The 17,022-nt window shown below is 34.6% G+C and overlaps 1 long non-coding RNA gene across 1 annotated transcript; it reads right to left on the bottom strand.

Annotated features, from left to right (window-relative positions):
• Positions 1-703: 703 nt before the first annotated feature.
• LOC144546843 (uncharacterized) lies at positions 704-2,921 on the bottom strand. The gene is made up of 3 exons (XR_013508894.1): positions 2,496-2,921; positions 1,993-2,052; positions 704-942 (listed from the first exon to the last, which is right to left on the bottom strand). It is a non-coding gene; the product is annotated as an uncharacterized LOC144546843 (long non-coding RNA).
• Positions 2,922-17,022: the final 14,101 nt, after the last annotated feature.

Here is a 17,022-nt window from a genome sequence, read left to right as displayed (position 1 = left end):
CTACCAATGCCTTTGCTGAAGAAGCCATCAAGCATTGAAATCGCGATCCGTTTGATCAAATCTCGAACAATTAACTCAGAAGTTCAGAATATTTTGGAAAAAAATTATCCTCTACAACAATGAACCCCTCTCCTGGCTCGCGCCGCCACCGCCTTCCCACTGGAGGCACCGGCACAGAGGGTGCGTATCCGCCTTTCCATTGGAGAAGTCTCCGTCTCTCCGTTTGATGTCGAGAATGGAGGGATGCGAACCATTCAATCCATGACGAAGCTCGAGTAATCTGTCTATGGATTTGTTGATCTGACAATCTCGTAAGGTTTATTTAATCTTTTTTCAAAATTCAGTGCCATCAAGTTCAATGTGACTATTAGTGTTCTAATCAACCTTGCTTGTGAAGCTTTCATGTAATTAAATCTGATAAATTCAAGATGATAGCATATTAGTTAACATTGCTGAAGCAAAAGGTTTGTGAGGTGCTAATACCATTATGTTCAATTCCCTTGTCAAGCAGATTGCCGATTGGTGTTGCAGCTTAGGTGTTTGTTGAAATGCCTCTGTTGGAACTGGCTGACTTTGTTGAAATGCCTCCCAGTTTGGACATGTTTTGGTTACTGCCATCATGTACTAGTTGTCACACCCCGAGACAACCCGCCACGTATTTATACGTAAGGCGTATACACATCACATACATTATCAATAAAATTCATAAATGCCACATCAATCTCACAAATAAAAGTCTTACAACAATAGTTAAGATAGTTCAACGGTGGTCACGACATACATGGTTACAAATACGATAACAACCATGCATGTTGAAGTGTACCAATTTACTGGAAAATAAACAAACGAAAACAAGATAAATTTAAGTGGCATTTATCCTAAACATGGATCCTTCCGCTTTCTTTTACTCACGAACTTGTCTGTAGGCCTCCTCTTCATTACCTGGAACCCATATAAAATGGAACGGGTGAGAGATCGAACTTTCTCTCAGTGCGGGATTTAGTTCCAGCCCAGAGTTTATAAAACTTTTACTTTATTCTCACAAACATGAAAAGAAATATAATGCGTATGTCTTTTCTAAATGCAATGCATCATTTATCATTACTTTTACTTTCGTATATTTTCACATTCAAACTTGCCTATCCAATGGGAAATCCATCCAACATTGGAAGGCCGCCAAACCACTGGGAAATCCAACCAACAGTGGGAGGTTGTCTCACTAGACGGGGAATCCACCCTACGCTAGGTTTTGACTCGTGACGGGAAATCCTATGTATTTTCGAAATGCAATGCATCATTTATCATTACTTTTACTTTCATATATTTTCACATTCAAACTTGCCTATCCAATGGGAAATCCATCCAACATTGGAAGGCCGCCAAACCACTGGGAAATCCAACCAACAGTGGGAGGTTGTCTCACTAGACGGGGAATCCACCCTACGCTAGGTCTTGACCTGTGACGGGAACGCCAATCCACTGGGAAATCCAACCAACAGTGGGAGGTTGTCTCACTAGACGGGGAATCCACCCTACGCTAGGTCTTGACCCGTGACGGGAAATCCATCCAACGCCACGTTAACGAGGGGTCCAGTCGAATACCGGACCCAATGTATACATCCCAATATGCAAGCATATTGGCCCCTGTTCACTTTCGTTATCCGTTCATTTCACACAATCATTTAATCACACAATTCATGCTATGTTCAACACATCCTACTTATGCAATTCATGCTATGCTCAACACATCCTACTTACGCAATTCATGTTATGCTCAACACATCCTACTTACGCAATTCATGTTATGCTCAACACATCCTACTTATGCTATGATCAATGTATGAATCATATCCTTTCATGCAATTTATATTCTACTCATATCATACGAATGTTCGAAAACAACATGCATAAATCCAACTAATACCATAATAATAAACAATTGAATGACAACAGACAAGTAAGATAGTTTTATAAAGTCTAGGAAACCCGCACCTGTTTGCGTAGTAATTTCTTGACCGTTATCTACGTCTCTTAGTTCCTCAAGAATCGAACCTAAGAAATGAACATACCTCTAATTAATAAGGTTTGAGTTCACGTGTTCTTATTTTCTAAGTTTTCTATTTATCATTATAACCCTAGTTTATTAATTCTAATTTCTAAACTTTAACTATTTAATCCTTGATATCATGATACTATCAAGTCACATATTATTTGATTCACTTATTATATATATATATATATAAATATAATTAGAAATAAATAAACTAAATGAGAATCCGAAACTTGTTTAGTTAGAAATCCAAAATCCTTTATCAAAGAAATATACACAATATTTTATTTTCTTAATGTATCATGGATCCGACACCTACTAATATTTATTAAGAGGATAATGAGTATCTATAATCTTTTTAGCCTATTATAGAAAGATAACAACTTAATAATTATGTATTTATCCATAAGAAAGAAATTCAGATTTTTAATCGAAACTTTGTTACTTGGAGTTTGCAGTTTAGAAAAGATACGCGCAGCAGTGACTGTTTTGGATGGTTCTCGGTGTTGGAAACTCCGATCGGGGTGAGGCCAGCGTTAACGGATCCGAATCTGCGAGCACTACAACTTCCGTCTTGCAGGATCCTTGAGATTCCGGACGTATGGAGTGCAGGTCCCTGCGGAACTCGGCTGACTGGTTCAGCTCGGTTTTCTGGTTCGAGTATGAACAGCAGCCACGGTTTTGGCCATATCTCGGTGGTGGAAGCTCGGATCGAGATGAATCTAGCACTGAATCGTCCGTATCTTCGATCACTACAATTCCTGTGTTGAAGTCTAGTTCATATTCTGAACGTACGGATGGTGGTTCTTCACGGAAGCTGACTGGACGGTTTGGATCCACCAAGGAATCCGGATCTGATTTGGGGGAGAGGGGAGGGGGCAGTGGAGGCTAGGGTTTGAGGGTTTGAGGGGGGGGTTTATATACATGTGAGATTGGGGCTGCCTTCCACTTTTGGGTTGGGCTGAAATGGGCCTTTATGGGCCATAGTCAATTTAATTTTGTCAATTTGAACTAAAATATAAATCTGTTTCTGCTGCTTTAAATTTGCATCTTCACAGATTGACAATACTGGAATTATGGATTCGGAATATGGAATTAGTTTCCACATAAGAGTTGTAGATTTTTTTGTTATGGTTCTAACGCAATTAGTTTCACCTTAATCGGAATTTCCAGTGATGAGAAAAGATAAAAATGGTCGATGAAGGTCTGCAGTTTCTGGACAGAAATGTTTACTGACTTTACAATTTTATTGAGAATCCTATGTTCGGAATTTTTGGTAGACTTCTACATGAAAGTTGGAGATCATGAAGTTATCTTTTTAGGTATTAAATTTCATTCAAATCCTAATAATTATGAGTGATCTGTGATTATAACACTAACGGTTGTTCAGTTGAAAATTTCAATTGAGGTTAATTTCGGAAGGTTGTCAAAAGAATTAGTTCATGAAATTTTTTTATAAATAAGGTTTTTATTAAATATCATACCTAAAATAGCCTGGCGTTACACTAGTCAACTGGTTTAAGCTTGATCTCAATTTGTTCAAACTAGCTAACTTTACACTTAAAAGTAGTGGATATATACAAAATTAGCTCAATGTAACCAGTTAGCTTGAATTTCACATCAATTTTCTTGAATTCAGGGTATGCTATTTGAAATTCACAACAATTTTTAATTTTTGTGTATCTTCAAATCAATCATGTTGTTTGAACCATACTCAAATCAGCTAGATACAGTCAAGTCACTGCATTAGGCAGCAAGAATGAACAGGCCAAGTGATGTACCTACTGGTACAAGAAATACCCAAACCAGACCATGTTTTCATACCAAAATAGCTAGACTCAAACCAGTTCCTCCTATAGACAGATAATGGACATTTTCATGAGTGCATAGGAACAAGTTTTGCATTTTTATGATTTTTCTACAATTTATAATGGCATTTCAAAGTTCAGATTCTAAAATTACAAAAACTGGTACAGAACGTGATCTATAAGTACACTTTTTATTGGATGGTATGAAATTCTGCATCTATTGCAACCTGTCTTTCCTCCTACCAGTTTCTGATAACAGCATCTTGCCACCAAGGTGGCGCGCAATTCGGCTCTGGCGACCGGTAGCGTGAAGAAGGCTAGAGATTGGGAAGTACCAAAAGAGCAACAATTCGGCTCTGTCCGAGTAGTTAGGTTTGTCAGTAGTGGGTTGGATTTGGGCTAGATATGTTGTTGGGTTAGTATTTGCTAAATTCGATCCAATTGTTTAGGCTTTAGATGTTAAAGGTTGGTAAATGTGGAAAGTTGGTGACATGAATCGTTGAATCATGCATGCTTGTTTTCTTTTTGAAGTGGTATCATGTATTTCTAGAATTAAATGGATCTTTGTCTTTTGTCAAAACAAAAAGCATATGAAGCAGCTAATAATTAGCGATGTCATGGATAAACTAATGACAACAAGGTGCATGTTCTTTCCACGTGAAACCAATAACACTGGTACCAGTACCAAATCGGGTATAAACCTGTTATATCCTAAATGTAGCTAAATTAATAGTCATTAGGTAATGTTGAAATTGGTAATGGTTATGGCGTACCAGGAGGCGGTGCCTATTATTCTATTTAATTTGGTTTCCAATCAGGTACAGTACAATCTAATAGATTTTTGCATTTGGTTTTATTTTGCTCCATTTTTTTTTTTGGGTTTCTGTCTTTCTTTTTGCTTGTTCTAGGAAGTGGATTTGCATTATGCAACTCATAATAGATTTGGTTAGATAACGTTCATGTCAGTTCTACCAGCTGATATAGTACCACTACTTATTTGAAGTCGTAGCTAAACTTATGTTAATCATAGTTAATTGGATACTTATTAACTATTGAAGCTGTAGCTAAACTTTCCTATATGTATCAACTTTTTTTTATTTTTTTGGGTTGTTTTGTTTGTTCCTTTTTTTTCTGATGCTTGATAGACTCATTTGTTAAATTTAAGGCTTTTATATAGGAATCACTCTACTGACCTATTGAAGAAGAATGGATGAACATGGAACGAGGCAGCGGAGAATGCTTTCAAAAAACTCGGCACCTGTTTTGGCGCCACTGGACTTTACTAATCCTTTTACTCTTTAAACCGATGCTTGTGATGCAGGTATTATTTTTATCAAGTCTATTTTGTGAAAATATTTTTCTTTTTCTAAGTACTGGTAATCATCTTTCTCTTCAATTTTGAATATCACTTTACATAACACCATGACCTGTTATTTCGGGTTTTAAAAACTTGATATTATCTTAGGTTTATAGAATTCGTGTATTATGTTTACAGAATTTCTTGATGGCTATCTGGAGGTGATGGTGTTGATGCCAGAGGGGCGGAAGTGTATCACCTTCATCGGTCACTCCATCTTAGAATCAAAGAGGGAGAAAATTTGAAAACATTTATGTTTTATAAGTAGTGTTATGTTATACTTCTTCATGTCTTCTTTGATTTGTATGAAATGTTATGTTTGGTGGAAAACATTTATGTTATTTATTGGTAATTTATTTTGTTTAGTGATAAGAATGATGTCTCATTGGTAGATCTAATAGCATGTGTGTTTTGAGATTAGTTGTTATGTTTCCAGTATTCAACAACACTTTCTATAGAGTGATATGATAAGATGTACATAATTCAAAACAATTAAAAGTAGTATCTATATGCAAATTTAAAAAAAATGGAAAAAAATTAAAATTTGAATTTTTTTAGCGGTTTACAGTATTCAACGAAATTGTCTACAGAGTTATGTGATCATGTTTACAGAATTCAAAATAATTAAAAGTAGTATCTAGTTGGAGATTTGAAAAAAAAATTGGAAAAAAAATTTTGAAAAAAAAAATTCGAATTTTTTTTTTACATTTTTAAAAAATAAAATTTGAATTTTTTGTTTACCGGTTTACAGGATTAAATGAAACTATTTACAGAGTTATGTGATAAGGTTTACATAATTCAAAATAATTAAAAGTAGTATTTAGAAGGAAATTTGAAAAATAAAAATTGGAAAAAAAATTCGAATTTTTTTTACATTTTTAAAAAATAAAATTTTGAAAAAATTTAAAATTTGAATTTTTTTGTTTACCGGTTTACAGGATTCAACGAAACTATCCATAGAGTTATGTGATAAGGTTTACAGAATTTAAAATAATTGAAAGTAGCATCTAGAAGGATATTTGAAAAAGAAATTTGAAAAAAAGTTTTGAAAAAAAAAATTTGAAAAAAAAACTTGAATTTTTTTTACATATTTATGTTTACAAAATTTTAAAGTAGTCATGATTAGTTTTTAGTTTTGAAAAGCTGTTAGATATCTTCTAAATGTGGTCCTGGTTAAAGGTCTACAAGTGGTCTTAGTTAAAGCAGTTAAAGTGGTTAAAGTGGTGGTTAAAGTGGTAGTTAAAGTAGAAGTTATTGGGGACCACACAGAATTAAAAGTTTTATGTTGACAGGATTTGTTGAATTAGTTTACAGGATTTAGTATTGATGTTTACAGGATTTAGTATTGATGTTTACAGAATTAGTTGAATTAGTTTACATGATTTAGTATTGATGTTTACAGTATTGATGTTTACAGAATTAGTTGAACTAGTTTACATAATTTAGTATTGATGTTTACAGAATTAAAAGTTTTATGTTGACAGAATTTGTTGAATTAGTTTACAGGATTTAGTATTGATGTTTATAGGATTTAGTATTGATGTTTACAGAATTAGTTGAAAAAAAAAATTTGAAAAAAAAAATTTGAAAAAAAAATTTGAAAAAAAATTATGAATAAAAATTTCGAAAATATATTTTGGAAAATAAAAATTTCGAAAATAAAGTTTAAAAAAAACAATTTGAAAAAAAAAACTCGAATATTTTTTACATATTTCTTTTTACAAAGTTTTAATGTAGTCATAGTTAGTTTAGTTTTGAAAAGTTGTTAGAGATCTCCTATATGTGGTTCTAGTCAAAGGTCTAGAAGTGGTCCCAGTCAAAGTAGTTAAAGTGGTTAAAGTGGTGGTTAAAGTTGAAGTTAAAGTGGAAGTTATTGGGGACCACACATAATTGAAAGTTTTATGTTGATAGGATTTGTTGAATTAGTTTACAGGATTTAGTATTGATGTTTACAGGATTTGGTATTGATGTTTACAGAATTAGTCCGGGGATTTTTGGGGGACTGGAGTTGGGGGACTGTTAGCTGCTTCCAAATATTATGTCCCCCCCACCCCAATAGCAGTGTAATTTTGGTAAAACCGCATAGCAGACATGCATGGTAGCATGCCATCACCGGAAGAGTATCCTCTGCAGAGTATTCTCTGCGGAGTTGTGCGGAGCTTTTAATCTAGTCCATTTGTTTTGATCGGACGGACCAGATCAGAGAGGGTCCAAATTTTGAAATCTGATATAGTCTGTCCGATCAAAACGAACGGACCAAATCAAAAGCTCCGCACATCTCCGCAGAGGATAGCTTCCCTGCCATCACCACCCACCCCAGTTATTAATGTTACAACAAATCAAAATGGCTAGGTAATTAATAAAATATGGAGCAGTCCAATAGACATCGGATCAAATTTAGTCTGATGTTAAAGCCGAGCCTTCCAACCCGCATCAAAATTCGCACAAATAATATTAAAATTTCCAAATTAAGTGTGCACGAATCTTAATACAGACTAAACATCAAATGGAATTTAATCTAATTTAATCTGATACTTATTCCACACCTCTCCCACTCAATTAATAAGCCTTTTTCGCTTTTTCGGTTTCCTTTCCATGATGAGGGATCAGAAAGTCCAGAACAGTGGTCCTTGTGCAGTTGTGCCCATGATATCTCTGGCAAATCATATTTTCTATAACACTGGTCAAATTTTATTACCAGTACAAATTTAGTGACTCTCCATTTAGACCGTGTGCATAGCTACCCTTATAGGCTAATTATAATTGTCATTGCATGTTTTAAACGTTCGTATGAAATTTAACTTTTAATATCTAAATAGTAGATGGACCTCCAATCTTTACTCAAAAAAGAAAAAAGAGTAGATGATGTTTTGTGTAACTCAATTAAATTTGTGTACAAATTCTAGTGGAATGGTCATACAAAATCTGTGTACTGCTTATAGTCCTAGTGTCCCACTACCTAGTGCACCAGTAGAAGTGTAGAACTTCCATAGCGTGCCTATGGGGTTGATCGTTGGTGTGGAGCTGTGTTGTGGTCTTGTCGACTTGTCGAGCGTGAATATTTTAAGAAAAAAGAGAAGGAAAAAAATCTCGATTTCTCTGACACTGACAGCGTTAAAAGGAAACAGCAAAAAAAAGTGTATTCTAGTTGCCCGCTGCTATTTCTATTGGGTCCATGAGCTATGCAACAAAAAAGAAATTTAATAACATGTCTATGGTGGCCGGTGAGGTTTTTAAGCATCACGCGCAGAATTTATTTATTCATAATAAACTTTAGAGGTCAAGTTGTCTAAAAAAGGTGGATCTACTGTAGCACAGGGGAACAGTTGCTTCCTTTAGATTTTGAGTTTTAGTACTGATCTATTGGTACCAATCGATTTTGCCTCTTTCTGAAAAAAAATTTGTTCTCCTCTGGATATTTGATTTGTAATTCAGGTTAAATTTAGTGTTAAAATTAAAATAAAATTTTTGAATTATGATTGGTAATATTAATTATATGTTTTAGGATCAGAAATTATAAATCAGGGTATTGAAATATAAGTCAAAACATTATTTTTTTTATTGAGTATCCAATTAGTTAATGGGTTTAAATCTGATAAGCTATTTAAACCCGATTCAATATTTTTTTGCGCCTCCCCCCGACGAAAATCCTGAGTCCACCCTTGTTGTCTAATATTTATAAGAGATCATCGTTCGAATTTAAAATGTGCGACTATCTACATAGACAGCATTGTGTTTATCGCTAAATTAAAATTTGGTTCTCCATCATATAATAATTTATTATTTCGAATTATTTTAACGTGAACATTTGATATAATTCATGATCTTTTATTAGAAAAAATAATGTTTTTATTTAATTGTGCTAGACGTAATTTTCACATTTTGATTAGAGTTCAATATTTCAAACAGACGCATAAGAGCTAGAAGGTACGTACCAGAATGCCAAAATGTCAGTGGTTGAAGGAATTCAGATTCTCTCTGGTACCGTAAAAAGGATTTTTTTTACAATTAGTTGATTCAGACTGTTCTTTTAACTTTACACGAATCTCAATGCACAAATAATTGTAAAAAGATTCCTTTTTCCGGTACCGGAGAGGATATGGATTCGTGGTTGAAGTACTGATTCAATCTAAACCGAGATTAATTGAACTCTGATGCTTGTTTATAATCACACATAACAATTAACTATTTCTTGAGCCACATTTGTCATCTCCTTCCTTCCATCTCGCGCTGCAAGCTTTCTCAGCCCTGTCCATCTCCTTTCTCCCATTTCTCCACCAGCAAGTCTCCTCAGCCTTAACCTCGCCTCTCGCTCCCCCCAAGGGAGAGCGGCGGATCCGCACCGACAACCCCTTCTCTTCCTCATCTTCTCTGCATTCTCCATTCCCTCCTCCGCCCTCTTCCACTCTCATTCACCCTGTTTTCTCTTCAAAAAATTATAGCCGCCAGCAAGCGCTACTCGTTCCTGCCCCCTATCCCAGTACCTATCCGTCGGGAGAAGAGAAAGTTGACGATAATAGCCCTAGTCGTCATCTCTCTTGTCTATCGGCACCTTTTTCTTCTTTCATCATTGTTGGGAGAACTAAGAGGACAGTTGGCGGCAATAGCTCCAGTCGTCAGCTCTCATCTCTCTTTATACTCCCACCACCGTGGCAACCTGCCTTCTCCGCCCGCAACCGAAATAGAAAAAAAGATGTATCATTTCCTTTGGTCGCTAGCCAGCCGATACTAAAGGTTTTCAGTGTCTACCACTAAAGGATGTGATTTGTTTCTTTTGTTGTTTTAGTTATTTTAGTTGTTTGTGTAGTTAGATGTTGATGTTTAGATATTGATGTTTTGGATGTAGAACAATTGATATATTTTATGTTTTAATTAATAAAAATTATACTTGACAGCCACGTGGCTGTCAAGGTTTCAAAAAAAAAAAAAAAAACCTTTTTTTTTTTTTTTTTGAAAACTTGGTAGTAGCTACCAAGGTTTGTGAGAGGAAATCGAACTCTCAACCTTTGGGTATAACAACTCTAGGATATTTTTCTAGCCAATTGTGCTACCTCTCCTTTCTCACAATAAACTATTTCTTGATAGCATTAGGATGAATAGGCCACATATCTTGCCATAGACTTACTATACTACAATAAACACATGCAATTAATATCGAACGATTTAGATTAATTCTCAAAAAAAAATTCTGAAAATCATAGAATTATGTAAAACGTTCGAATTTAGTTGAATGATTTGTACACATCATCACAATTTACAATCATGACAGTATATTTTGGACACGCGTTGATCTAGTCTTACCTCTCTGATTGTTACTTTAAATTATTTTTTGTTTTTAATTGTATTTTTTAGATTCAGTTAAAGCATGCACTTCCATGAAAATAAAATTGGTTTGTTGAGAAAGACGCTACCATAAAAAAAATCAAGTCTAATGAAAATACTAAGGGCCCGTTCGGTGAACAACTGTTCACCGTGGGAAAAAAAAATTTACTCAGAGTTAAGTTTTTATTCCCACAGTGAACAGTAAAATTCAGTTCAAAATTTTTGATTCTCACACTCATTCTCATTTCCTACTGAGCTGCCGAACGGGCCCTAATGTCGTTATAGTACACCTAGTCCAAAGTTCATTGGCCATAGGAGAAAGAGAAAAAACTATTCTCTTTCTTAGTCCAAAGCTCATTGGCCATTGTTTTCCAATCATACTTTTAATTTTTCAATTCCAATTCCAATCATAAGTACGTACTTCTCGCCATATTTTTAAAGTTAGATCTTTTATTTATTTTTTTTTCAATTCCAATTCCAATCATAATTTTAATTTTTCTCCTTTATAGTTTTATTCATAACTATTCTCTTTTTCCCCGTCCCCCTCAATTGCACGAGTTTGCATAGTTTTTTTTCCCCTTGAATAAAACTATAAAGGAGAAAAATTAAAATTATTATTGGAATTGGAATTGAAAAAAAAAATTAAAAATTAAAACATCTAACTTTAAAAATTTAGCGAGAAGTACGTACTTAATTTGGACTTTGAAATTCCGTTACTTCGAGTGTTCGACCATAATTACAAGCTTAAGGTAAATATGTGGTTGGAATAAACAATGGCCAGACTTTGAAAGTTCGATTAGAAAATCTAGGACGCACTTCTAAAATCTGATTTTTCGTGTTTTGAAAAAATAATTTCAGGTTTCATATCGTAATTTTAATTTTGTTAATTTTCAAAAAGGTTCCACAGCAAATTCCAAACAAAGAAAGCAAAATAAATAAATAAAAATCTACAGGCCGGACTTGATCAGCTATTTCTCTTAGAAAATATAGGTTCAAAACGGACCTTCTCTTACAATTTACCAAGATTATAAATTGCGTTTATCACGTCATAGCGGGAAGCCTACAAAAAAAGCTATAACAAATAGTGTCACTATTACGAAAGCTATGCTACATAGCATTTTTTTTATTTTTATAAAAATTATATTATATATTTGTGCTATATTATAGACATTATGGCATAATTAACTATCTTAATTTATTCAAAATATTCCAACTACCTTATAATAAGTATTATTTTGTTACTTCAAGAAAGGAGGAAAAAAAAAATAACATAAATTGCACTAAATCAGAACTACTCGCTAATTTAGTAAAAAGTAAAATCAACCTCATATTTGAAAGTAATGACAAACTACCCAAATTAAAAAAAAAATAAAGGTCCTAATTTTACTCGCCCCCTCCCAGTTCGTAGAACAGAAACAAATTAGGGGGTCTCTTGTAATTTTTCATCTCTCTCTGACAGACTGTTCTTCGTACTAGAATTGATTAATAAATATGAACAAAAGTCGAAATCAAAGTGATACAAGATTTCAATTAAATGTTAAAACTTAAAATTACCTAGGTTGCTCGTTGGAATGGTTGTTCCTTGAAAACTTTCTTAGCTCGCTGTAGCTTCCTTATTTGATTTCGTTTGTTGGATATCTTATTTAATAATTAATAGTTTAATATAAAACTTAGTACGTCAATTGCAAAAAAAAAATAACGGTTAAAATCCAATTTGAACCTTTATTTAAAGCCCATATAAATTGAAAAGGAAAAAAAAAAAAAAAAAAACCCCAGCTCGTGTTGCATAGCACGCGCTACACGCTATGCGCTATAGCAGATCGCTATTACTGCTATAGCGTCTATAGCTCAAATAGCACGTTTTCATGCCATAGCTTAGCGTTTAGGGTCCCAAAATGCTATAGTGCGCTATTTAGAACACTGCAATTTACAAATGACTGGACTTGATCAGCTGTATCACTCGTGCGTTTATACAAAGGCCAACCTCATGCTTATTGTAAACTATATTTTAAAACATTAACCACAAAGTTGGAGGTTGTATCCTCTAAGATACCTCAAATTTCCAATTAATGTAAAATCGGGTCAATTTTTTTTGGTGTGTATTCAGAATGCATGGATCCAATAATATTGTATTTTTGTTTTAGTAATCTAGATTTTCTAAGGATCTACTCAAAATTTAAGATATCTGAAGGTGAATTCACAAAGTTGTGGAGTAAGCAAGATATAGGCTCTCCTTCCAAGCAACTTCAAAGGAGAAAAAAAATTCGCCGTTCCTACTTTACACCTTTTTTTTCAAATTTTTCTTTTAACACAACAAAATATTCCTCTCTCTCGTCTGTATCTCATCGAGCGGAGAGGATAATGAGAGAGAAGGGAGCTGAACTGAGTAGAACTGATCAAAATTGAGAGCGTGGTATTGTCGGAACTCGAAGCATAGAGTCTCCACCTCTCATTTTGATCAAAACACGACGGTTAGCAGATTTAATTGTCAAAGTGTGGTGGCTATCGGACGAAAGCGGATACAACTGTAAAAAGAGATAAAGAATGAAATAATAAAGAGATTAAGAGTATAAATAAGTATGATTAATTAATTAGAGTGATTTAGATAAGAAAAATTTAGATCTAGAAATAATAATATAAATATATATTTTTATTAATAAAATTATAAATTACTAATAGATATTTAAAGCTATTAATTAAAAAAAAAAAAAATTCACAAAGTTATTTTGTATGTGCGATCTAATTAATATGAAAATCCACCCAATCCAATATGAATGAACCTGACCTATTACGAAGAGTCAAATTAGCGAACTAGACTCAATGCGACCAAAAGTACTAAAAAAAAATGAGAGAATACAAAATCAGACTGACTTGAAAGTTGACCCAATCCGGCCTATAAGATGGTTCGTACGGGGTTATCCAAAACCTGCCCCAATTTGATTCGAATTGGTTTCAAACCCGACATTGGTCTGAAGTCAAATTGACCCGAAACATAACTGACCTGATCCGTCAAATTGTCACTTTTATAATGGTAAAACATGTCAAACTCGAGAACTAACTACACCGTTCATTAGGAGACTGCTCTCGTAAGTTCCGCTTCGATCTCGTACACTCCGCTCCACCTCCATTAAATAATTAAAGAGATTTCGAAGACAAAGGTTTGAGAGTCGTCTGTCCGCTTCGTTTCTCTGCCCCGCCCCGCCACCTCTGCCCCTCCCTTCGTCTGCCCGGTTCACTTCGACTCGCTCCATTTGAGCAGATAATTTTGTCGCGACTCAATGCTCCGTCTCACGTTTTGAGCAGATGCTTCCATCCAACGAATCTAGCCACTGCTCATCGGTCCGTCTCGTCTTACTCCAACCGAGCAGGTGCTTATGTTTAATGGATCTGATCATCGTTTTTCGATCCTCTTCGACTCTCCGGGTTCGACTAAGGGTGCTGTAAATTCGCTTCGCCCGCCGTAGTATCTAATATTACTATATATGAATAAGGTACGTGTTGATGTGGTTGTTGCCGATGGTGATAATGATGACGTGTTTTCTTCTTCCTCCTCTCCTCTCCTTCTGTTTCTTTCCACTGTGGTGGCCTCCTGTGAGGTGACTGTCATGGTCCGGTTGATTCAGTTTCCTATCCGGTTTGATCCAGTGCCTCCTCGACTGAAGTGGTGACTGTCCTGGTCCGGTCTGCTGACTGTCCTAGTCTGGTCTGATTCAGTGCCTCTCAGGTGCACATTCTTCTAGGCGGTGTTGACATGGTGTAGTCACACTCGCTCGACTGCTACGTTTGTATATCAAGAGAAGAGAATGAATGGGCCAATTGATTTGCTAATATGGCGCGAACTGAACATTTCGTAACTACTGGTTTTACTTTTCCTCTTCTCTTTAATTTTTAGCAGTGAGAGATTTTACAAATAGTTCAATTTATATGATACTATCTTTGTGTAATAAAAATACCTACGTTGGAACAAATTAATAATTTGCTCTGATGTTAAATGAAATCGTTCAAGGGCTTATAACAACAACAACAAAAAAATGTCAAACTCGAAGAACCCTCCCAACTCGACTCAAATCAAAATCCGATCGAATCCGATTATATTAAATAATCAAACTAAAGACTTGACTCAGGTCCAAAATAATCCAAAAGGGAGACTATCTAAGATTAGGCCGAACTAACCCAAAATTCAAAATGAATCGGATTCGACATAACCTGAATCGGCTCAAAACTAAACCACAGTCGGACTCATTTTGTCTGACTGTGGCATTTAATAAAATCTGCGGAGAATTAACTTTTGATTGGTAATATTTGATAGTTTTCGTGTGAAATTCGAATTAGAATATTTTTGTAAATATTACGCAGTTAGCTGACTTCAAGTCTCCAACCTTACTTTTAAAAAAGAGAAAAAAAAATCTGATGAAATCTATGGAACCGATACTCCAAGTTTTCTCTTTTAAGTGGGGCATATGCTTTCTAACAGTAGAAGCGAACTGAAAGCATTGGAAAAAAAAGTATTAAATCTTAAGAGTAATTATCACGCTAAGAAATGGAAACACTTTGAACTTTGAAGGCTGAACATCTAATTTCTTCCCCGAAAATCATTAACTAGGAAAACAAAACAAAAATATTTAAGTGAAGGAAGACCACAAATCGTCACCAGGGATTCGTTCAACTGGACCACTAACTTTAGTTTTTCCCTTTTTTTCAGATGCCTAGCAAAAGCATGCACCATTGCACGTGCTTGGAACTCTAGAACCCAATTTCTTTAGGGAAAATTTAAAAACCTTCAATTTTGTCTTTAATACTTCACAATTATAGTTAAAAGGAGGTGTCCATTGTTTGGAGAGTCCATATATATACTTTGATTTAACATAATATTTCTTTTTTGATCAGGACCATCCAATCAAAATCCGAATTAATTCAGTCCAAGATAAAATGCATTGGTCTCTTTAATATTCATACGGATTTCGATCAAACGGTCTAGATCTACTAAATATTTTGTTACCAAAGTGATTTAAAAGCATTGTTTAGATGACAATTTTTAGCTTTTGCAATTACATAAATATAGCTAGGGAATTATTTCAAAATATAAAATATAGTTAAGTACAACTACACATGCTTGGACTTTTCACAATTGGCCATGATTTACCTCTGGAGAAAAGGTTTCTGTCCACTAGATTTTGTCCACCATTTGTCCACAACCTTATCCACTCCCATCTAACTGTCTTTTTACAGTATACAAGATTCAATTGAAAATTTACAGTATTATTTGAAAATTTTACAGTATACGAGATTCAATTTTACAGTATGCAAGATTCAATTGAAAATTCTACTGTATACAAGATTTAATTTTTACAGTATACAAGATTCAATTGAAAATTCTACTGTATACAAGATTCAATTTTACAGTTCTGCTGATTCAATTTTATAGTATACAAGATTCAATTGTAAATTTTACTGTGTAGAAGATTCAATTTTACAGTATACAAGATTCAATTAAAAATTTTACTGTATACATGATTCAATTTTACAGTATACAAGATTCAATTTTACAGTATACAAGATTCAACCCAGTGCGGACGCTAATAATTAACTCTAACTGCCAATAACCGCTAATAACTAACTCTAACTGCCAATAACTTCCTATGACTGTAATTTCTGAAAGTACAGTTTGAAAGTACATTTATTTTGTCTTGTTGTGCAAGTTGCAATCTTTTTCTAATTATCATGGGACCACTTCAAATAGTTGCTGGATATTTTGTGATTAACTAATATATTTTATGTGATATATTGTATAATTATACAGCATGTAGAAGTAATTTTACAGTATTCGCACAAGTTAAAACTGTGGACAAATGGTGGACAAAAAGCTGTGGACAATTAGACGCTTCCTTACCTCTGTTGTACATTTTAAGTCTCACATTGTTAATGGATGTTTTCTCCTTAATTCCAGATTAAGAAATAAGAAGAGGAACATTGCTAATAAGTAGCTAACCCCACCTAAACCATAACTAACAGCGACTCATTCCGTCATGCAACGACAAAATCTTAGTAGGCACCACGCCACGAATTCAGATCCTCTGAGATATCTCATATTTTGCGTGACATTTTGGAAAATCTCAACCGTTGGAATACGTTCTGCGCGAATCTCAAATCTCAAATAATACTGGCCCCCTACGTCACCCCCGAATAGGCACCGGACACGTCGGTCATGCAAAATATGAGATATCTCAGAGGATACGCACTCCCACACCACCCAACGGAAATAAATCTGCTGTGATCCATAGGAATTGCAGGGACCCTGTAATTCCAAATCCAACCTTTCATTTGTTTTGAGATTCGTGTATTTAGAAAAATGAAAGGTTTGATTTGGAATAACAGGGACCCTGCAATTCCTTTTAGATCGCAGCAGATTTATAATTTATTTCCCCACCCAACAACCCAACAATCATTGACATACGGTTACGCCTCATTGGTTGAACTAACCTTGC

The sequence above is a fragment of the Carex rostrata genome, chromosome 1 (genome assembly GCF_964058835.1).
Source record: "Carex rostrata chromosome 1, lpCarRost1.2, whole genome shotgun sequence".
NCBI classification, from domain to species: Eukaryota; Viridiplantae; Streptophyta; class Magnoliopsida; order Poales; family Cyperaceae; genus Carex; species Carex rostrata.
Note: the sequence above shows the minus strand (reverse complement) of the source record. Positions and strands in the feature narration are given on the sequence as shown.